A 25,185-nucleotide genomic window follows, 5' to 3' on the forward strand; every position below is an offset into this window, starting at 1 on the left:
ACACTTCTTCCAGGTGAAACAGTGATTCACTTGCGCTTCTCGCAATTTAGTACACTGTATTCACAGCTCACAATGCGATCTCCTCTACATTGGGGAGACCAAACGCAGATTGGGTGAACACTTTGCGGAACACTTCCATTCAGCCCATAAGGGTGACCGCGAGCTAGCGGTCACCGGTCACATTAATTCTCTGCTCCACACCCACTCTGACCTCTCCGTCCTCGGCTCTTACACTGTTCCAATGAAGCTCAATGTAAGCTTGAGGAACTGCACCTCATCTTTCGATTAGCACTTTACAGCCTTCTGGACTCAAACTAGAGTTCAGCAATTTCAGACCAGAACCTCGGCCCCTATCGTTTTTTTTCCAATTGGTTTAATTTTTTTTCTCTCTCCCACATGGCAGCTGTCTTTCAGTCTGCCAGCGCCTTTTACACTTCATCTAGAGCCATCTTTTGTTTCTTAACTTGTCCCATTACGATCTGCTTTGCTTTGCACCATCTCTTAATCTCTCTTAATGTCTCTTATTTTTTCCTGCCTTCCATCCTATCACAGACCTTCCCTTTTGTTCTCAGCTCCCCTCCCCCTTTCCCTGCCCTAACCGGTGCTTGACATCTGTTAATTCTCCAGGTTTTTCCAGTTCTGACAAAGGATCATCGACCTTTAGCTCTGTTTCTAAATCCAGAGATACTGCCTGAGCTGCTGAATATTTCCAGCATTTTCTCTTTTTATGACAGGTTTCCGCCCCTAGTTATGCTCTATCAGTGGTGCATGACTGTGTGCAGCGCTGGATTTGGCAGCTGATATTGTGAGTGAGTTAAGTCCCTTTAAATAGGGGCAAGGAAAGAAAAGAACAATTTAATATTAAAGTAAGTCATTCAACCAATTCCCATTAATGGTAAATATATTCAAATTAAATACATTGATAGTCGCATAAATAGTCCCATTGATTTTGTGTAACAGATTCCAGACTTAATGAATCATTTTGATTTTAAAACTTTCTCGGAGTGAGCATTATCTCAGGAAGGTGGAGAGAGCAATATCGAATCAGCATCACACTAACTGTGACTCGAGAAAGGTCGCTGGTTTCACAGAACAGATCTGATGGGACCAAAACTCTCATTGAACAAGACGGGATTAATCAGGAAGCATCATGCATGTTTGGAAAGACGAGGAGCTCCACTAAGAATCCCATCAGTGCAGGATTTTTTCAAGTTGAGTGTCTAACAATCTATTGGGTGCTGTTTAATTTCTGACAAAAGGCTCGGTATCTGATGCGGCAATTTGACTGGGGATTCACTGGGATGCAAAGCTCACCCATTCCTCACCTGGGAGTGTGTGATGATTACATGTACAGGGGTTTCTGTCCTGTATTCATACAACGCCTTACTTGAGATGGTGTGCTTCATTGGGTAGTGTTAGAGGAGCTGCAATCTGCATTGGTTACATGCTGTATCTGAGTTCACTGTGCCCGATGAACGACCAGGGTTGCCTGAGGGCGTTCCACTTCTTCTTGAACAGAGGCCCAACCAGTCCCCATTCACCACCACCCTCCACCACCTGGCTGAACTGGTTCTCACATTGAACAACTTCTCCTTTGATTCTACTCACTTCCTCCAAATTAAAGGTGTTGCTATGGGAACCTGCATGGGTCCCAACTATGCCTGCATTTTCTTAGGATATGTGGAACATTCTACTCTGTCCTACTCAGGTCCCCTCCCTTAGCTTTTTTTCTGGTACATTGATGACTGTATCAGTGCTGTTTCCTGCTCTCGCTCTGAACTACAAAATTTCATTCACTTTGCTTCCAATTTCCACCCTTCCCTTACCTTCACATGGTCCATCGCCGACACTTCCCTTCCCTTCCTCGACTTCTCTGTCTCCATCACTGGGGCTAGGTTATTGACAAAAATTCACTACAAGCCCACTGACACCCACAGCTACCTGGACTGCACTTCCACCAACCCCGCTTCCTGTAAGGACTCTATTCCATTCTCCCAATGTCTCCGTCTCTGGCGCATCTGTTCTGAAGATGCCACCTTCTTTACTAGTGCTCCTGACATGTCTTCCTTTTTCCTCAACTGAGGAGTCCCCTCTGCTGTGGTTGACACGGCCCTTGACCATGTCAGTTATATTTCCTGCACATCTGCTCTCCCCTCTTCCCCTCCCTCCCAGAACCACGATAGGGTTCCCCTTACCCTCACCTTTCACCCCACCAGCCTCCACATTCAACGGATTACATGCTTACATGTACAGGGATTTCTGTCCTGTATTCATACAATGCCTTACGTGAGATGATGTGCTTCATTGGGTAGTGTTAGAGGAGCTGCACACTGCATTGGTCACATGCTGTATCTGAGTTTACTGTGCCTGATGAACGATAATACAGTGAGATTTACATTGTATCTAACACCTGTCTACCTCCCCTGGGAGTTTCAGGGGGGACAGTGTTGAGGAAACTTTGCTCTTTATTTCCCCATATTGTACCTAACCTGGGAGTGTTTGATGGGGCAATTTAGAGGGAACATTGCTCAGTAACTATCTTGTGCTTGACCTGAAGTGGGAGTGTTTTATGGGCACTTCAAATATGTTTTACACTGTATGTAAGCCATGCTGTTCCTGACCTAGGAGTGTTTAATGGGATGGCCTAGCGGTTGATTTAATTTGCATGTCTGTCATATCATAACTAGACTGCAAGTGTTTGATGGGGCAGTGTAGATGGAGCATTAACTATTATTGCCCATGATTTCCCCTCCAATTATTCTTCATGTGGCCCCAACCATTTATAGCCCTGATGAACCCTAAAATGTGCCTCTGACGCCTCTTCCTGTTGCAGGGAATAGGCTAGTTTTAGAACACAGATGAAGTGGTTGTTGTACCTTCATCAATGCACCATTGCCTAAAACTGCATTTCACTGTCGAGAAACGAGGGAGACGCAATACTTGATAATTTGTGAGTGAGTGATTGAGGTGTATAAATCAAAAGGTGGACATTTGGGCCATTGAATAGTGGGGCCTCATATTTGGAGGATGGGAGGGAGAATGAGTAAGTGGCAATTTTGCGTGATTTTGCTCCTTGCCTGGAATTTAAGTAGATGGAACGGGTCGGAGATGGGACTGAATGATTAACATGTGTTCATCCCCAGTGACACTGCACACCAGGAACAAAGCATGGTCATGTGACCCTGCGACACCTCGACTGGGCAGAGCTCCGCTACTTTGTGACATTGTTACTGGCTGCTGTATGATTGGCTCCTGGCTCGTTTATGATATCATCTGGAGACAGTTTTCCGCCCCTGTTTATGCCACATCAGTGGTGAGTTATTGTGGGTGCAGCTGAAGTTGGCAGCCGATATTGTTCGTGAGTACAGCCCCTATAAATAGGGGCAAGGACAGAAATAATAAGTTAATATTAAAGTAAGTTATTCAACCAAATGTAATTAACTCTAAATATATTCAAATTATATATATTCAAGTCTCAAAACTAGTCCCATTGTGTTCTGATCACAGTTTATGGAATTCACATGAATCATTTTTATATATTGGTTGTTCCTCGGAGTCAGCAGTATATCAGGACTGTGGAGAGAGAGAGGAGGCGATTCTTCACTACACTAACTGGGATCGGAGAAATATCATTGGTTTCACACAATATATCTGGAGGTACCATGGCACCGAGAATCAAAGACGGGATAAAACAGAAAGCTTCAGCAATGATTTCAGGAATGGGGAAATTTCCTGAGAATCCAATCAGTCTAGGATTTTGCCGAGGTGAGAGTCGAACCCGGTATCGTCAGCTGTTCAACATTTGCCATAAGGCTCGGCCTTTGATGCGGCAATTTGACTGGTTATTCACTCCTGTGTGAACCATGCCCCTACCTCACCTGGGAGAGCTTGAAAGTTATATGTACACGGAATTTTATCCTGCAACCGTACCGTGCTGTACCTGAATTAATTTGCTTCATTGGATAGTGTCTGAGGAGTATTACGCTGGATTGAGCACATGCTGTAACTGAGTTGACTGTGCTTGGCGAACCTAAATACAGCGAGATTTACACTGTATTTAACACCTGCCGTACCTGCCCTGGGAATATTTGACGGAACAGTCGAAAGGAAGCTTAATACTGTATCTAACCCGTGCTGTACCTGCCCTGGGAGTGTTTGATGGAAGAATGTAGCGGGAGCTTTTCTCTGTATCTAACAATTGCTTTACCTCTCTTGGGAGTATTTGATGGGACAGTGTAGTGGGAGCTTTACTTTGTATCTAACCCGTCCTGTGCCAGCCATGGGACTGTATGATGGGGCAGTGTAGAGGAAGCTTTACTTTGTGTCTAACCCGTCCTTTACATGCAGTGGGAGTGTTTGACGGGAAAATGCAGATTGAGCTTTACTCTGGAATAAACCCATGCTTTACCTGCCCATGGATGGTTAGATTACACGGTGTAGATAAAGCTTTACACTGTGTCTAACCCATTCTGTACCTGCTCTGCAAGTGTCTGATGGTACAGTGTTAACGGAACTTCACCCTATATCTTACCCATGCTGTTCCTAGCCCGATGATTAAACCACTTGATACTACTGATGATCCCCCCAAATGTTGTCTCTGATACTCCTTATTGTTAAAGCGAGTACACTACTTTAATAACACAGAGGTAGTTGCAATATCACTGCCTCCTCTCAGCAATATTACCTCAAACTGCCTCTCAATGCCAAAGCAGGAGGCAGACACGCTGCCTGATATAGAGAAGGGGTACGGTAACATTTATAAACAAGTGTTGGACATGGGGTCCATTAAATAGTGGGACTTCGCATTGGGATGATGGGAGGGAGAATGCTTAAGGGGTCATTCTGGAGGCTGTGCTCCCAACCTCGAGTCAGAGTAAATTGGGGCGTGGTCGGAAACAGGACTGGTAGCACAACATGTGATCATGCCCAGTGAGACTGCGCACTAGGAGCAGAACATGGTCATGTGACCCTGGAACACTTCGAGGGGGAGGGTCTCTGGCTGCTTTGTGACATCGTTACTGGCTGATGTGTGATTGTCTCCTGTCTCCTTTGTGATGTTACCTGGAGAGAGCTTTCCACCCCTGGTAACGCTCCATCAGTGCTGTGTACCTGTGGGCGGAGTTGGAGTTGGCAGCAGGTATTGTGAGTGAGTATAGCCTCTATAAATAGGGTCAATCAAAAGTGCTATTGAATATTAAGGTAAGTACCTCAAGCAATTTGTAAATATGTTCAAATAAAATATATTTACACTCACAAAAATAGTCCCATTGTTTTCCTGTAACAGATTCTCTTATTAAGATGAATCAAGTGTATATTAAAAGTTTATATGATTGAGCTTTATCGCAGGAAGGTGGAGAGAGAGAATTCGAATAATCACTGCACTAACTGGGACTGGAGAAAGGTCGCTATGTTCAGAGAGGAAATCTGGTGGGATCATAACCCGGGATTGAAGACCGGCATCGGGAAGTTCTGTTGTCATTGATCTGATTGTAAATATGAGGAAGTTTACTGAGAATCTCTTCAGTCGGTGATTTTGCCGAGGCGAGAGTCGGACAAGCTATCGGGAGAAGTTAAGCTTTGGGCATAAAACTCAGTCTTTGATGCGATAAATTGCCTGCGGATTTACTGATATGTAAAGCTTGCAAATATCATTAGTTCTTTACCCACTCGCCAGAGGGAATCGTTTTTCTCTATCAAACCTCACATCATCTTGTAAAACTCTATTCGTTTTTTTTATTCATTCACGGGATCTGGGCATCGCTGGCAAATCCAGCATTTATTGCCCAACCCTAATTGTGCTTGACAAGGTGGTGGTGAGCCGCATTCTTGAACCACTGCACTCCGTGTTGTGAAGTTCCTGCTCGGTACGGATGTCCACGATTTTGACCTAGCGATGATGAAGGAACGGCGATAAACTTCCAAGTCAGGAATGTGTGTGACTTGGAGGGGAACTTGGTGGTGATATTGTTCCCACACGCCTCCTGCCCTTGTCCTTCTAGGTCGTAGAGCTCGCTGGTTTGGGAGTTGCTGTGGAAGAAGACTTGGCGAGTTGTTGCAGTGCATCATGTAGATGAAACGCCGGTGGTGGAGGGAATGAATGTTTAAGGTGTTGGATGGGATGCCAATCAAGCGTGTTGCTTTGTCCTGGATGGATGGTGTCGAGCTTCTTGAGTGTTGTTGGAGATGCACTCATCCAGGCAAGTGGAGAGTATTCCATCATGCTCCTTACTTGTGCCTTGTAGATGGTGGAAAGGCTTTGGGGAGTCAGGAGGTGAGATACTCGCCGCAAAATACCTAGCATCTGACATGCTCTTGTTGCCACAGTATTTATATGGTGCTGCAGTTAAGTTTCTGGTCAATGGTGACCCCTGGATGTTGATGGGGGGTTCGGCGATGGTAATGCCATTGAATGTCAAGTGGCGGTGGTTAGACTCTCGCTTATTGGAGATAGTCATTGCCTGGCACTTGTGTGGCGCAAATGTTACCAGTCATTCATTAGCCCAACCCTGATTGTCATCCAGGTCTCGTTGCATGCGGCTACAGAATGTTTCATTTGTCTTTCTTTTTGTGGAGAGCACATACCTGGGCAATTTTCCACATTGTCGGATAGGTGTCTGGATAGGTGTAGCTCTACTGGAACAGCTTGGCAGGAGGCTAGGCTAGTTCTGTAGCACAAGTCATCAGCACAACAGCCGGGCTGTTGTTGCTACCCAAGCCTTTGCTCCTCTTAACATTCTCTGTTTCAAGGAGAACAGTCCTAACCTTTCCAACCTCTCCTCATAACTGATGTTCCTCATCCCTGTTAACATCCTGGCAAACTTCCTCAGTTCCCTTTCTAAGCCCTTTACATCTTTCCTGAAGGGTGATGCTCAGAATTGTCAACAATATCTCAGCTGAGGATTTACCAGTGATTTATAAAATTCTTGCATGATCGCTTTGCTTTTATATTATATTCCATTATTTATAAACCCAATTAAATAATTTAACGTTTAAGAAACTTTTCAACCTGCCCTGACACCTTTCAGGATTCGTGTATGTGGACTCGAAGGTTTTGCTGCACATTTAAACTTTTCAATATTGTGCCATTTAAAGTACAGCCTTTCCATTTTAGTCCTCCCAAAGTGCATCACTTCACACTTCTCCACATTGAACTCCATCTGCTCATCTTCCCATTTCATCATCCTTGCTCTGTCAGCCTGATCGTTGTAAGTAGCCTCTTGATTATCTACTTCTTTTTCAAGATTCGTATCATCTGCAAAATGTGTAATGCTGCTCCCTATGTTGTTTATAATAAAGGAAAACTGTTATGGACCCAAAATGACGCTTGGGGAACAACAAAGCAAACTCCCTGCCAGTCTGCAAAAATGTCAATCCATGACGACCATTTTGTAGCAATACATCACTTTCCACTTCATTCCATGTATGTCCATCTTCCTAACAAGCCACAGATCCCAACCAGATATCCAAGTTTGCCGATATAGGCGGCATTGTAAACAACGTAGATGGAAGTATGAAATTACAAAGAGATATTAGATTAACTGACTGCACAAAACTGTAGCAAATTATTTTTAAACGAGGCGAGTGTGAGATTATCGACTTTGGCCCTAAAAAGGATAGTTTGAAGTGATAAACGATGAGAGGCTATAAACAGTGGAGGTCCAATGAGACATAAGGGTCCATGTACAGATGTCATTAAAATTTAATGGACAGGTACAGAAAATAATCAGAAAAGGTTAATGCAATGCGGATATTTATACCTAGAAAACTACAGTATCAGGGGAGAAGTTAAGCTACAGCAATACAAAGCGCTGGTTAGACTGTGTTCAGTTCTGGGCACCACACATTAGGAAGGAAGTATTAACCATAAAGAGTGAAGTGTAGATAAACAGAGATCACAATACATTCCAAACGATGAAAACCTGCAACCAGTGAATGTCTAAAGAGACTTAAGAGTCCATGTACATTTAGCATAAAATTGCCAAGGACAGGTACAGAAAATAATCAAAAAGGCTAATTGAATGATGTTCTTTTTAACTATAGGATTACAATATAAGGGGGAGAAATTATGCTTTAGCTATGCAAAGCACTGGTTAGACCACACCTGGAATATTGTGTCCAGTTCTGGACATCACACATTAGAAAGATAACATTAGGATTAAAGAGTGAAGTGCTTTTTGAAGGTTCAGCATAACTTCTCTACTTTTGTGCTCAATACCTCTATTTATGTATCCCAAGATCACATACACTTTGTTTACCACTCTCTCAATATGCCCTGCCACCTTCCGGGGCTTATGAACATTAACTCCCAGGTTCCTCTGCCCCTGCACACTATTTACAAACGTGCCATTATGTGAATATTGCCTCTCGCTATTCCTTCTGCCAAAATGTATCACCTCACACCTCTCTGCATTAAATTCCATCTGAATTGTCTGCTAGTCTGCTGCTAGCCTTTCTATGTCCTGTAGTAATCAAGCGGCTGGACAAGGGACGTGCCATTCAGGAAGCAGCGTCTGAAATATTCATAACTAGATGAGACACGGACGGGAGTCAAACATGAGCTCTCTATGGTTTAACAAGACCGACGCCTTACCACTTGGCCACCACGCCCACGTGTCCATTTACCATTAAATTGTCATGGACAGGCACAGAACTTAATCAAAAAGCTTAATTGAATGGTGGTCTTTATACCTATAGGATTACAATGGCTTGTATTTTCCAATGCCTACGGGTGTGTAGGAGCTGTGAACACACACGTAGGAACACCGGAAATGCCGGTTTCAGGCATGCGAAGTGCATGCGCTGAAAACCGGCATTTGCGATCTGTCAAGAATTCTCTTGAGAGATCGGACACCTGCCCTGGAGAAGGGTCTCTGCAGGTGGAGTGTTCCGCTTTCTGCAAACTCCGCCCGCTGAAAACCCTTAGAAATCTTACACCTGGTAAAAGCAAGTGTAAGGCCTGCTTTTTCCAGCATAACAGTTTAAAAAAGTATAAGAAAAAGATTTTAAATCATTTATAATTTTAAAATACTTTTAAAAAGGGTAAGTTTATTTTATGCCTGTAAAAAACTTCAATTATTTTTTTCAAAAATTACCTTTTTGTTTAAAATATTTAATTTAATGTAATTTTTACTAATTTTGAAAAGGTTATGCTTTTTTTTTAACATTTATTTAATGTTTTAGTGTCTTTTTGGCGTGATCTCCATTCATACTATTAAATGCCTATCTGTCAAAAGGATGAAGGGGGATTCCCTTCCCCCATTGGTTTGCCTGTACCACGTGATCCCAGGGATGCTAGAAAACCGCATGTGCCCATGGGATTCCTGGGCCCTGCCGATTTCGACTGAGGAGAGGCCCAGCATGGAAGTGTCCAGACCTCGGGAGCCCTCATGTAAGTGCGTAGATATTTTTTTGCGATAGGAGGCATCCGCACGCAGGAAGCCTCCTATCGGAAATTACGGGCCATTATAAGGGGGAGAAATTATGCTACAGCTATACAAAGCACTGGATAGACCAGACCTGGAATATTGTTTTCTGTTCTGGGTATCAAACCATGGGAAGGTAGCATTAGGATTTAAGAGTGAAGCGTAGATTTAACAGAATGATACATGGAGTCCAAGGGATCAATTACAAGGGGAGATTACAAACACTAGTGTTGTAATCACTGTAATTTAGAAGCTTAAGGAGTGATATGAATGAGTATTAATGATATTAAGTGGAACTGATAGGGTAGATAGAGAGAAGCTATTTCCGATGATTGGCGAGTCTGGATTCATAATGGCACAGAAGGAGGCCATTCGGCCAATCGAGTCCGTGCCGGCTCTCTGTAGAACAATCCAGTCAGTCCCATTACCCCAAACTATCCCCGTAGCACTGCAAGTTTATTTCTCTCAAGTGCCTATCCAGTCTCCCCTTAAAAACATTGAGTGTCTCCACTTCCACCACTACCGTCGGCAGCGAATTCCGGGTCTTCAAAACTCGCTGCGCAAATTTATTTTCCTGACATCACCCCTGTTTCTCTTCCCCAAACCTTAAATCCCTTTCCCCTAGTCCTTGTACCATCTACTAGAGGGAACAGCTTTTCCCCGTCCAGCCTATCTGTGGTAAACCATTTTTATCGTTCACTATGGTTATCACTGTTTACACTGTTGTATCACTACACAAGGCCACCTCTTGCCACGCTGTTATACCTGGGCTGACCACAGCTGACTCCGCCCATGGCTCCGCCTGCTTGCCCAGGTATAAAGGTGGTCGACTGGCTGGGATGCCTCCTTGTTGGATCCGATCACCCACGAGGGTGGGCTCTGTTATTTAGCCAATAAAAACCTATAGTTACTAACTTAACTCGTCGCTTTTCATGAACTGAATTGATAGGTATATCAATTTTATTGGCTAAATTTTGAAATGTCTACAACGGAGCAGCCAAACGACCAGTCAGACGTACAGCCCCAGCCAAACGGCCATCTACAACAGCCCCAGCAGCCGGCCTGGCTACGAGCCCTCCGGCCGCCGTACCTGGATCTAAACCCACAGGCTGCGAACTCAGCCCTCGACTTCGAACACTGGCTGAGCTGCTTCGAAGCCTACCTGGGAGAATCCGGCATGCCTCCGGCATCCAAACTAAGAGTTCTGACCGCTCAGGTGAGCCCTAAAGTTTTTGCACTCATCCGGGACATTGCCACATACGAGGACGCCCTCAACCTGCTAAAAGAACAGTATTGGAGCCCTGTAAACTCAATGTACGCCAGGCATCTCCTAAGATCCCGCTCGCAACAGCCAGGAGAGTCGGTTGATGATTTCTTACGGGCGCTTCAAATACTCAGCAGGGACTGTGACTTTAAAGCCGTAACAGCTGCAGAACATACAGATGGAAACATCCGAGATGCCTTCGTGAAAGGCCTTCGGTCAGACTACTCACGGCAAAGACTGCTGGAATCAAAGGACCTCGACCTGAAAACAGCTGCTATCCTCGCTCGCTCCTTGGAAGTGGCCCATCGGGACCTCGAGGCGTACTCCAGGTACTGTGCTGCGCGACCCTGGGACTCGGGCCCGACCCCGGCCGCAATACCTCTCACACCGCCGCCTCTGGGACCTACCACAGCGTCGGTGTCCCGGAACCGATCGGGACCGCCACCCCCGGTACCAGCTGCGACATCGGAGCCCCGCGATCGGGCCGCCGGCTGCTTCTTCTGTGGCCAGGCGAAACACCCGAGGGCGCGCTGCCCTGCAAGAAATGCGACCTGCTCCGACTGCCACAAGAAAGGCCACTTCGTGAAGGCCTGCAGGGGGAAAGCCACAGACGCCAGCAGTGCCTCATGCGAGTTGTGGGGGCGGCCATCTTTCATCAAGGCCACAGATGCCAGTATCCCCTCGTGTGAGTCGTGGGGGTGGCCATCTTTGATCAAGGCCACCGACGCTGGCAGTGCCTCATGTGAGTTGTGGGGGCGGCCATCTTCTCCGCCATTTTATTCAACGTCGTGGGCGCCGCCATTTTGTTCACCACACTCGACCGCCACCTTTTCTCCAGACCTGACCACCGCCTCACCCGCAGACTACAGCAGCTCGCTCAGCCATACACTAGCCTCCGTCACACTTGACCAAGCTCGCCCGCATCACCTGTCCAAGTCCATGGTGGACATCAAAGTAAACGGCCACACCACGACCTGCCTGTTCGACAGCGGAAGCACGGAGAGTTTCATCCATCCAGGCACGGTGAGCCACTACTCCCTCACTGTCCGGCCAACGTGCAACCGGATCTCGATGGCGTCGAGGTCCCATTCTACAGACATCAGCGGCTACTGTGTTGTGACCCTGTCGGTTAGGGGCACGGAGTATAAAAATTTTAAACTTCTCGTCGTGCCCCAGCTCTGCGCTGCCATCCTACTAGGGCTGGATTTCCAATCCCACCTTCAAAGTGTCACTTTGGCATACGGTGGACCCCTCCCCCCACTCACAGACTACAACCAGCAGCTTTTATACCGCCCACCGCGGCCTATCCACCCTCAAGACCCGCCCCCCTCCCTGTTCGCTAACCTCACCCGCGACTGTAAACCCGTCGCTACCAAGAGCAGGCGGTACAGCGCCGGGGACAGAGCTTTTATTAGCTCCGAGGTGCAGCGACTCCTGAAGGAGGGCATCATCGAGGGAAGCAACAGCCCCTGGTGTGCCCAGGTCGTAGTCGTTAAGACCGGCGATAAACACCACCTGGTCATCGACTACAGCCAAAGCATAAACCGGTACACCCAGCTGGACGCATACCCGCTTCCCCACATATCTGATATGGTCAATCAGATTGCACAGTACCGGGTATTCTCTACCATCGACCTTAAGTCGGCCTATCACCAACTCCCTATCCGCCCTGAGGACCGCCAGTATAGCGCCTTCGAGGTAAATGGCCGCCTCTACCACTTCCTTAGGGTTCCCTTCGGCGTCAGCAACGGGGTTTTGGTCTTCCAAAGGGAGATGGACCGGATGGTTGACCAGAACGGGCTGCATGCCACGTTCCCTTATCTAGATAACGTCACCATCTGTGGCCGCGACCGGCAGGACCATGATGTTAATCTGGAGAAATTCCTCCGTACGGCCCAACGGCTGAACCTCACCTACAATAAGGAGAAAAGTGTGTTTAACACCTCGCGCCTTGCCATCCTCGGCTGCGTAGTAGAGAACGGAGTCATCGGCCCCGACCCCGAATGAATGCGCCCCCTCATGGTGCTTCCCCTCCCCCACTGCCCAAAGGCGCTGAAGAGAACCCTGGGGCTCTTCGCCTACTATGCCCAATTGGTGCCCAATTATGCAGACAAAGCCAGACCCCTCAGGAAGTCCACCTCCTTCCCCCTGACGGCAGAAGCATGCGCAGCCTTCTCCCTCAAAAAGGGAGACATTGCTAAGGCCACAATGCACGCGGTGGATGAGTCTATCCCTTTCCAAGTGGAGAGCGATGCATCCGACTTCGCCCTAGCTGCAACCCTTAACCAGGTGGGGAGACCTGTGGCCTTCTTCTCAAGGACCCTCCAGGGCCCTGAGATCCGACACTCTTCGGTCGAGAAGGAGGCCCAGGCGATCGTGGAGGCAGTACGACGCTGGAGGCATTACCTGGCAGGCAAACGATTTACCCTCCTCACCGACCAGCGCTCGGTCGCTTTTATGTTTAATAACAAGCTGAGGGTCAAAATCAAGAACGACAAGATCTTGAGGTGGAGAATCGAGCTCTCCACCTACGATTATGAGATCTTATACCGGCCTGGTAAACTGATTGAACCCCCAGATGCTCTATCATGAAGTACATGCGCCAACGCGCAAATTGATAGACTGCAGACCATCCACAACGACCTCTGCCACCCCGGGGTCACCAGACTTTACCACTTCATTAAGGCCCGCAACCTGCCCTACTCCATCGAGGAGGTCAGGACCATGACCAGGAACTGCCAAACCTGTGCCGAATGCAAACCGCATTTCTTTAGGCCGGACAGAGCAAGCCTGATCAAGGCCACCCGCCCCTTCGAGCGCTTGCATCGATTTTAAGGGCCCCCTCCCGTCCTCTGACCGTAATGTGTACTTCCTCAACATTATTGATGAGTACTCCCGTTTCCCCTTTGCCTTCCCCTGCCCAGACATGACCAGTACCACGGTCATCAAATGCCTGAACGACCTCTTCGCCTTGTTCGGGTTCCCGAACTATATACATAGCGACCGGGGCTCATCCTTCATGAGCGAGGAACTTCGCCAGTTCCTACTAGCGAGAGGTATTGCTGCAAGCAGGACCACCAGCTACAACCCCCGAGGGAACGGCCAGGTGGAAAGAGAGAACGCGACTGTCTGGAAGGCCGTTCTCTTAGCCTTAAAGTCTAAGGGCCTCCCAACCTCTCGCTGGCAGGAAGGCCTCCCGGCAGCGCTGCATTCCATACGGTCACTGTTTTGCACTGCCATTACCGCCACCCCCCATGAACGAATGTTCGTTTTCCCCAGGAAGTCGACTACGGGAACCTCGCTACCAACATGGCTGACTTCTCCGGGGCCCGTCTTGCTGCGAAAGCACGTGAGGGCCCATAAAATGGACCCCCTGGTCGAGAGGGTGGACCTCCTGCACGCCAACCCCCAGTACGCCTATGTGGCATACCCAGACGGGCGGGAGGACACAGTCTCCTTACGAGACCTCGCACCCTCGGGCATCCCTGAGACACCACCGTTACCCCCCACCACCCCCCCAAATCCAGCCCAGGTAGACGTCATGCCGGAACCCCACGAGCCTTTGCCGACCACGCAGACACCAGCATTAACATCGGATACTGCACCACCGCCGCCGCTGCTGCGCCGATCAGAAAGGCTTACGAGGCCTCCGGACAGACTGACATACCCGAACTGGTAGTACACTTCACCCCACCGGACTCAAATTTAAACAAGGGGTGAATGTGGTAAACCACTTTTATCGTTCACTATGGTTATCACTGTTTACACTGTTGTATCACTACACAAGGTCACCTCTTGCCACGCTGTTATACCTGGGCTGACCACAGCTGACTCCACCCATGGCTCCGCCTGCTGGCCCAGATATAAAGGTGGTTGACTGGCTGGGATTCCTCCTTGTTGGATCCGATCACCCACGAGGGTGGGCTCTGTTATTTAGCCAATAAAAACCTATAGTTACTAACTTAACTCGTCGCTTTTCATGAACTGAATTGATAGGTATATCACTATCCAAACCCATCATTATCTTGCACACCTCTATCAAATCGCCCGTCAACCTCTGGTGCTTTAATCAAAACAAAACCAGCTTCTCCAACCATTCCTTGTAGCTAAGATGCCCCTTCTGTGGAACCATTCTATCTCCTCTGCATCCTCTCAAGGGATTTCAGATCATTCCTACGGTGTGGTGAGGAGAACTGGAAGCAATACCCCAGCTGTGGCATTACCTGTGCTTTAGGAACGTCCGGCTGAACCCCCCACCGTCAACAACCTTGGAATCACCATTGACCAGAAACTTAACTGGACCAGCCATATAAATACTGTGTCAACAAGTGCATGTCAGTGGCTTGGTATTCTGCGGCGTGTGTCTCAGCTCCTCACTCCCCAAAGACTTTCCAACATCTACAAGGCACAAGTAAGGTGTGTGATAGAATACTCTCCACTTGCCTGGGTGAGTGCAGCTGCAACAACACTCAAGAAGATCGACACGATCCAGGACAAAGTGGCCCATTCTATTGGCACCCCATCCATCACCTTAAATGTTCACTCCCTCCACGACTGGTGTACCGTAGTTGCAGTGTGTACCATCTACTAGATGCACTGCAGCAACACGCCAAGGCTTCTTCGGTAGCACCACCCAAACTCCCGACCTCTTCCACCTTGAAGGACAAGGGAAGCAGCCGCATGGGAGCACCACCACCTCCAAGTTCCCTCCAATTCACATAACATCCTAACTTGTAAGTTTACCACCATTCCTTCATCGTTGCTGGGTCAAAATCCTGGAACTCCCTACCTAACAGCACTGTGGGAATACATTCACCACACGGACTGCAGCGGTTCAAGAAGGTGCCTCGCCACCGCCTTCTCAAAGGCAACTAGGGATGGGCAATAAATGCTGCCCTTGCCAGCGAAGCCCAGATCCCTTAAGCGAATATAAAATGCATAACTTCTCTACTTTTGCACTCAATACCTCTATTTATGAAGCCCAACATCCCATATGCGTTGTTATTCATTCTCTCAATATGCCGTGCTACGTTCAGGGACATAGGAACATTAACTCCCAGGTCCCCCTGTCCCTGCACACTTTTCAAAACTGTGCCATTAAGTGTATAATTGCTCTCCCTGTTCCTTCTGCCAAAATGTTATCACCTTTCTCTGCCACTTGTCTGTTAGCCATCTGCTAGCTTTCTATTTTATGTAGAAATCGAGCGGTTGGTCATTGAGAAAGCATCGCCTGAAATATTCAAAATTAGCCGAGGCACGGACGGGGATCGAACCCGCGCGCTTCAGTTTACAAGACCTTACCGCTTGGCCACCGCGCCCTTGTATGTTTGCATCTACATTTATCAATAAATTGTCATGGACAGGTACAGGAAATAACCAACAAGGCGAATTGAATGGTGGTCTTTATGTCTATAGGATTACAGCATAAGTGGGAGAAATTATGCAACAGCTATACAATGCACTGGTTAGACCACACCTGAAATATTGTGTTCACTTCGAGACATCACAAGTTAGGAAGGTGGTTTCGGATTAAAGAATGAAGCGTAGATTTTCCAGAATGATACATGGAGTCCAAGGGATCAATTACAAGGGGAGATTACAATAAACTAGGGTTGTAATCACTGGAATTTAGAAGCTTATGGAGTGGTATGATTGAGTATTCACGATATTAAGTGAAACTGATAGGTTAGATAGAGAGAAGCTATTTCCGATGATTGGCGAGTGTACAGTCATACCGGCACAGAAGGAGGCCATTCGGCCGTTCGAGTCCATGTCAGCTTTCTGTAGAGCAATCCAATCAGTCCCATTCCCATGCTCTATCCCCGTAGCTCTGCAAGTTTATTTATCTCAAGTACCTATCCAGTCTCCCCTTGAAAACATTGAGTGTCTCCGCTTCCACCACTTCCATCGGCTGTGACTTCCAGGTCATCACCACTCGCTGTGAAAATTTATTTTTCTCACATCCCCCCATATCTCTTGCCCAAAATCTATTCCTTTCCCCTAGTCCTTGTACCATCAACTAGAGGGAAAAGCTTTTCCCCGTCCAGCCTATCCAAACCCAACATAATCTTGCATACCTCTATCAAGTCATCCCTCAACCTCCTGTGCACTAATGAAAACAAAACCAGCTTCTCCAAACTGTACGTGTAGCTAAGTACCCCTTCTGCAGAACCATTCTCCTGTGCAGCCGCTCAATGGCATTCTCGTCATTCCTACAGTGTGGTGAGCAGAACTGGAAGCAATACTCCAGTTGTGACCTCACCTGCACTTTATGAAGGTCCGGCTGAATCCCCCACCATCAACAACCTGGAAGTCACCATTGACCAGAAACTTAACTGGACCAGCCACATAAATACTGTGTCAACAAGAGCAGGTCAGAGGCTAGGTATTCTGCGGCGAGTGTCTCACCTCCTGACTCCCCAAAGACGTTCCAATATCTACAAGGAAGAAGTAAGGAGTGTGATGGAATACTCACCACTTGCCTGGATGAGTGCAGCTGCAACAACACTCAAGAAGCTCGACACCATCCAGGACAAAGCAGCCCATTCGATTGGCACCCCATCCATCACCTTAAACTATCACTCCCTCCACCACCAGCATACCGTGGCTGCAGTGTGTACCATCTACTAGATGCACTGCAGCAACTCCCAAGGCTTGTTCGGTAGCACCACCCAAACCCACGACCTCTTACAGCTAGAAGGACAAGGGCAGCACGCACCTGGGAACACCACCACCTCCAAGTTCCCTCAAAGTCACACACCATCCTGACTTGGAAGTTAATCGCTGATATTTCATCATCGCTGGGTCAAAATCCTGGAGCTCCCTCCCTAACAGCACTGTGGGAGTACATTCACCACACGGGCTGCAGCGGTTCAAGAAGGCAGCTCACTACCACCTTCTCAAGGGCACCTAGGGAAGGGCAATAAATGCTGCCCTTGCCAGTGAAGCCCAGACCCCATAAGCGAATTTTAAAAATGCATAACTTCTCTACTTTTGCACTCAATACCTCTATTTATGAAGCCCAACATCCCACATCTGTTGTTTTCCACTCTCTCAATGAGCTGTGACACGTTCAGGGACATAAGAACATTAACTCCCAGGTCCCTCTGTCCCTGCACACTTTTTAAAACTGCGCCATTATTTGGCACTCCCTGTTCCTTCTGCCAAAATGTATCAGCTCACAATTCTCTATATTAAATTCCATCTGCTACTTGTCTGTTAGCCATCTTCTACCTTTCTGTGTCCTGCCGAAATCGAGCGCTTGGTCATTGAGAAAGCAGCGCCAGAAATATACAAAAATAGCCGAAGCACGGACAGGGATCGAACTCGCATGCTTTGGTTTTTAAGGCAGGTGCTTCACCGCTTGGCCACCATGCCCTTGTGAGTGCCGCTCTACATTTATCAATAAATTGTTATGGACAGGTACAGAAAATCATCAAAAAAGGCGTCTTTACGTCTGTAGGATGACAAAATAAGGGGGAGAAATTATGCAACAGCTGTACCAAGCACTGGTTAGACCACACCTGGAAAACTGTGTTCACTTCTGGACATCACACCTTAGGAATTAGTATTAATATTAAAGAGTGAAGCGTAGATTTACCAGTATGATACATAGATTCCAAGGGATCATTTACAAGGATGGATCACAAAAACCTAGCGTTGTAATCACTGGAATTTACAAGCTTAAGGAGTGATATGATTGAAGTATTCTCGCTATTGAGGAGAACTGATAGGGTTGATAGAGAGGCTAATCCCGATGATTGTTGCGTTTATGACTAGGGGACATAGTCTGAACATGAGCTCCAAGCCTTTGCAGAATGCAGTTTGGAAAGACTTCCCCATGGAATGGGTAGTAGAATTTTGTAACTCATTTCAACAAAACAACAGCGAATGTTAATTTTAAGCCTGAGATTGATGGATTTTTGTTTACCAAAGATATTAAGGAATCTGGAGCAAAGGGGTGCAAACGGAGTTAGGTCACAGATCTCGGTGAGAGAGAGAAAGACTTGAGGGGCTAAATTACTTACTCCGGTTACTATTCTCATTTTAAAGCATCACAGCACGAATGTGGAGAAGAGAACGCGATTTGAAAGCAACGCCCGAGCAGGAACATGATCCCTCGACTTTCAGATTAAAGTTTGATGCTCTACCGACTGAGCTAACCGGACTTTAGCTCCCTGAAACTCACAAACTGACTTTCATTGGCTGCCGTGCATCATTGCACCCCCGACCAATTCCATGTTCTTGTCCAGTAATCCAGTTTATGAGTTAGTCATAGTCATAGAGTCATAATGGCACAGAAGGAAGCCATTCGGCCCATCGAGTCCGTGCCTGATCTCTGTAGAGCAATCCAGTCAGCCCCATTCCCCGGTCTATCCCTATCGCTCTGCAAGTTAATTTTCCTCAAGGGCCTATCCAGTCTCCCCTTGAAAACATTGAGATACTCCGCTTCCACCACTTCCGTTGGCAGCAAATTCCGGGTCTTCACCACTCACTGCAGAAATGTTTTTCCTCACATCCCCCCTTGCCTAGAACCATAAATCTGTTTCGCCTAGTCCTTATACCATCAACAAGCGGGAACATTCTTTCCCCATCTAGCCTATGCAAACCCGTCATAATCTCTAGCAAATCATCCCTCAACCTCCTATGCTCGAATGAAAACAAAATCAGCTTCTCCAACCTGTCCTTGTAGCTAAGATCCCCCGTCTGCGGAGCCATTCTGTTAAATCTCCTCTACATCCTGTCTAAGGCCTTCACATCCTTCCTAAAGTGTGGTGAGCAGAACTGGATGCAATACTCCAGTTGTGGCCTAACCAGTACTTTTTGAAGGTTCAGCCGAATCCCCCACCATCAACACCCTGGTGGTCACCATTGACCAGAAACATAATTGGACCAGCCACATAAATACTCTGACAACAAGAGCAGGTTAGAGGCTAGTTAATCTGCGGCGAGTGTCTCACCTCCTGATTCTGCAAAGCCTTTCCAGCACCTACAAGGCACCAGTAGGGAGTGTGATGGGATAGTCCCCACTTGCCTGGATGAGTGCAGCTGCAACAACACTCAAGAAGTTCGACACCATCCAGGACAAAGCAGCCCGTTTGATTGGCACCCCATCCACCATCTTAAGCATTAACTCCCTCCACCACCGGCGTACCTTGCATGCAATGTGTACCATCTACAAGATGCACTGCAGCAACTCGCCAAAGCTTCTTCGACAGCACTTCCGAAACCTGCGACCTCTTTCACCTTGAAGGACAATGGCAGCAGGCGATTGGGAACACTACCACCTCCAAGTTCCCCTCCAAGTCACACACCATTATGACTTAGAAGTACATCGCTGATCCTTCATCGACGCTGGGTCAAAGTCTTGGAACTCCCTACCTAACAGCACTGTGGGAGTACCTTCACCACATAGACTACAGCGGTTCAAGAAGACGGCTCACCACCACCTTCTCAAGGGCAACTAGGGATGGACAATGAATGGTGGACTTGCCAGCGACTCCCAGATCCCATAAGCGAATTAAATAAAAGCATAACTTCTCTACTTGTGCACACAATATTCTATATATGATGCCAAAGATCCCATATGCATTGTTTACCACTCTCTCAATAATTATCCTGCCACCTTCAGGGACATATGTACATTAAATCCCAGGTCCCTCTTTAAAACTGTGACATTAAGTGTATATTGCCTCTCCCTGTTCCTTCTTCCAAAATGCATTATCTCACATTTCTCTGTATTAAATTCCATCATGCCACTTGTCTGTTAACCTTCTGCTACCTTTCTATTTCATGTCAAAATCGAGCGGCTGGACAAGGGACGAGTTATTCGAAAAGCATCTCCTGAAATATTCAAAACTAGCTAAAATACGGATGGGGGAGCGTAACTGCGTTCGTTTGGTTTACAAAACCGAAGCTTTACCGCTCAGATACCTTAGGAAGGCAGTAGAAAGATTAAAGAGTGAAGCATAGTTAGGAGACTTCTACGTGCAATGCATGATTGAAATGTATGACTTACTTCTGCAAACAGCAGTTGGTGCTGGGTCAACTGTTATTTTAAAACTGAGATTGATAGATTTTTGTTAACCAAAAGTTTTACAGGATCTGGAGCAAAGGGTGTTTGGACACAGATCTCATTGAATGGCAGAACAGGACTGCAGGGCTAACTGGTCTACTCATATTGCCATTGTTAAATGATCTGAATTTTATGTTACTGCATGAATGTTGGTGAGGAGGACTTGAGAACAGGGACTTGAACCCTGGACCGTCAGATTAATAGTCTGATACTCTACCAATTGATCCATCCGGCCTTCTGTATAGCCAACATCATTAAAGGACCTTCACTGGCTGCCCCGCATCATTACATTCATATAGATCATTCAAATATCATGCACATGTAAAAGAAAAAAATCAAAAATCCCAATGGCACACTGGCCTTTATATACAGAGGACAAGAATACAAGGGGTAGAAGTTCTGCTGCAGCTATACGAAGCCCTGTTTAGACCATACCAGGAGTACTGTGAGCATTTCTGGGCACCACACCTTAGGAAGGATATGTTTACCTTGGAGGGAGTGCAGCGTAGGTTTATCAAAATGATACCTGGACTCCAAGGTTTCAATTATGATGAAAAATTACTAAATTAGGATTGCATTGCCTAGAATTTAGGAGGTTCAGGGGTGATTTGATAGACGTTTTCAAGATATGAATGCGGACAGATAAGGTAGATAGAGAGATACTTTTTACCCTGGTTGGGGATTCTAGGACTAGGGAGCATAATCTAAAAACGAGAGCCAGGCTTCTCAATAGTGAAATTAGGAAACACACAAAGCAGTCAATAATGGCATTCATCGTCTGATCCATACAAGGCCACCACATCCGCTGCCGTAGCCTTTGAACCAGCTGTCACCATGTGTTACCCAAAAGAGTTGTGGGCCCAATGGATGAGCTCATTACGGAGTGACTGTGAGATACCCATTTTCCGTGATTAAATTACAATTTATTCTCTGCTTTTCAATTGTCCTTTTTGTTAATATCATCTTTGGGCCGTGAACCCTCATCTTTAATGATGGCCTGGACTAATTTAACACAAGGGTCCTCACCCTGCACCCTTGCAAGGGATAAAGGGAAATGTTTCACTTTAGTCTTTATTTAGCTGGTTCTGAAAGGCTTACGTGGCGGATCCCACCTTTTTGGGGCACTCTCAAACTCCTGGGCTAGCTGCTCTGCCTCACCATTCTCACTGGCCCAGGGGGCGATTTTATCTGGGAATCGGATTTGACCTTTGGTCTTAATTTTCTCTTCAATGAACTTATGTACACCACGTTCTACAATCACTCCTAGACACTGCACTGTGGGCTGTACTAACCCAGCATTCTTTGGGTTTATTTTATTCCGCTATCCCATAATATAACCAAACATTCTCTGAGCTAGGTGTAATGCTCTTCAGTAGTTTCCGTATGGAACAATATAACCTCTATCAACTGGACAAGGGCCTCCGGTCGGCATAACCTTTGTAACATCTGGTTCAGTAACTGATGGAATAGAGAAGGTGAATTGTGGAAACTCTGAAGTCAACAGCTCCAAGTATAAGTGTTGTTCACGGAATGTAAATGCAAATGTCTATTGGCATCCAGGGGTTGGGAGCACTGACCAAAAATCATTCGATATATCAAAAACTGAGCATACAGCTCGTCGAGCTACACATCAGGGTATCAGGCGAGGGCTGACGATGGTGTGCACTTTTTCACTTCTGGATCATCAATAGTAGGTCATTAGCAATTGGTCCAGAGAGGAGTTCATGAGTTTTAATTTTATTAAATAACGAACCGTTATGATCTGAAGTGCAGTGTCTGAAGGGGCCATGGAATCAGATTCATTAATAACAAAAGAAAGACTTGCATTTAAACAGCACCTTTCAAGACCCCAGGACGTCACAACGCGCTTTACAGCGAATTGAGTATTTTTAAGGTGTGGACACTTGTAATGTTGAAAGCGAGACAGCCAATTTGTGCCCAGCAACGTCTCAGAAGATCAATGAGATAATGACCACTTAATCTGGTTTAGTGATGTTGGTTGACGGATGAATATTGTCCAGGACACGGTGGAGACCTCCGATGCTGTACTTTGAAAAAGTGCTGTGGGATCTTTTGTGTCTGACTGAGAGCTTGGCTTAACATCCCATCCGAAAGACGGCACCTCCGACAATGCATCACACACTCTGTACTGAACTGAAGTGTCAGCATAGAATTTTTGTTCAGGTCTCTGGAGCGGGGTATTAACCCACTACCATCTGATTCATGGGCGAGATTGCTACCACAGAGCCACTGCTGAAACCCTTATAAAAATAGTATCTTTCAAAAGGGAACTGGACATATAAGTGAAAAGGCAAAGTTTTCGGGGCAGTGGGGAAAGAACAGGGGAGTTGAACAAACAGGATTCCTATTTCAAAGAGCCGGGTGAGACAAGCCAGGCCGCATGGCCTCCTTATGTGCTTTCTGATTCTATGATTCTAGGTGCCTCGCGTGGCCCGCCCATTAATTTGAATGGAATGAATGCTGAGGAAGCGCTTCCATAATTTTCCGATAATCTGCCCGCTGTGTGAGTGAGGCTCCGGGCGTGGGGCAGTTCTAGGACATCCCAGCGCTGGAGTAGACAAGTGGAAAGTAGTTAGGAAGGAGCTAGTGGATGTGGAATTAACATGTATTCATCAATTTAAAAGATAATAGGAGGCACCGTGGGTCCAAGTCATTATGTTGGGAGCAGTATTAAGGATTAAAAAAAGCTTTTTAATTAGCCATTGAATCTAGCAGGTAGTTAGTAAGGACGAGCAACAACCGTTTGGTAAATAATCGGTGTAGAACACAAAGGAATCATTGAAGGAGAGCTTGCAACAGCGGTTTCTAAATATAGTTACAGTATTCAACCACATAACATAGGAATCTGGAATCCAGGGAGACAGATACCGCGAGATAAACGAATGGGGACTGATAGGACTGACGGTTTACTTACACTGCTGCAAGTTTCCTCAATTAGAGAAGATTCCTGAGGATCCGAGAGCGGCTGAAATAATCCCAGTGTTTAAAATAATCTCTAGTGGGTGAGCACCTTGGAGAGGAGCAATGTAAAAGAGAATTATATTGGTTTGAGGGACGAAGTATAATCTTTAACATACCTGCTGCAGTTTCTGAAACTCATCACTGGCCTGTAGGGCAGGGTAAATGCTGTTGGAATGACCCAGTCGGATTTTAAAGAAGCAGCGGACAAGGTTCCACATCTTCAAATGGTGAGGAATTATGGGATAGTGTGGGAGATATGGCACTGCAGAGAGAGCAAATTACAAAATGAAAGAAGGTTATCGACAAATGGGAACCTGTAAGGGACGGGAGACTTTTGAACCTCCGGGATATTCTTTGGTACCATTTTATTTTCAATGTTTTGCTTAATAGAATCTCACCGGGATGAGGGTATATTCGAAGCAAATAAAAATGAAAATGATACCAACATAGGAAACAGTATTAAAACATAGAGACCTACTGGGTGGGAGTAGGTCATGTGACCCATTCTATCTGTACTGGGTTCTTTGGTGAAACAATCAAAATCAATCTGCACTGTCCCCTCTCCACAGAAAATTAATTTCTCTGCTTCAATATTAATCTAACTTTCCCTTAACTATTCCCTCAGGAAAAAAAATTCCATGCTCCAGCGACCCTATGCACAAAGAGGTGTCTGCTAACCTTTCGGCTCATTCCCTTAGTCATCATGTTAAGTCGATCATCCTATATCACTGAAGCACTAGCTAGATGGAATAATCTCTCCTCTTCACTCGGCCGAAACAGTTCATATATTTAAAAAATATTTATTAAATATCATCTTAGCTTGCGCTGCTCCATGTAAGTAGACCCAATATCTTGACCCTCATCATTGGGGAGAGTTCTGATCCATGGCACCATCCTGGTGTATCTACACTGCCCGCTCTCAGTGGATTTAATGGCCTTTACACAATGAGGGTCTGAAGCTGTACCTGGTGTTCTAACGGTGGCGTCACCAGCACTTTGAAAAGATTCATCATCACTTGTTTATTCTCGTGATCTGTGTCCTTGCCTACAAAACACAAATTAGTGTTGAATTTTTCATGGATTTATCCACCATGTAGAATATAGGGGGGGTTAGTCCTGGGGTTATTGACTCTGGCCAGTCAGAAGTATCTGAGCTGCTCCAGAGCCCCATGCAGTTTCGAATCGCTCCCTTTTTCTGCTTCTGACTGCCGGACCTATTTCAGTAGCGATGTAGACAAAACAAGACTCATGGTTGGGTGCAAAGAAGACCAGTATTTATTGAAATAAAAAGATATAAATTGAAAATAATGAATGCAGCACACCTTTGCTTAATACAGGACACTTTTGCTTAATACAGCACACCTTTGCTTAATACAGCACACCTTTGCTTAATACAGCACACTTTTGCTTAATAGAGCACACTTTTGCTTAATACAGCACAC

The 25,185-nt window shown here is 46.3% G+C and overlaps 1 pseudogene; it reads right to left on the reverse strand.

The window, feature by feature from the left end:
• LOC147092655 (leucine-rich repeat flightless-interacting protein 2-like) overlaps window positions 1–25,185 on the reverse strand; it is a 79,331-nt pseudogene that overhangs the window by 4,395 nt on the left and 49,751 nt on the right.

The sequence above is a fragment of the Somniosus microcephalus genome, unplaced genomic scaffold (assembly GCF_052327205.1).
Source record: "Somniosus microcephalus isolate GS21.2 unplaced genomic scaffold, FLI_Smic_1.0 unresolved_chr2, whole genome shotgun sequence".
Lineage (NCBI taxonomy): Eukaryota > Metazoa > Chordata > Chondrichthyes > Squaliformes > Somniosidae > Somniosus > Somniosus microcephalus.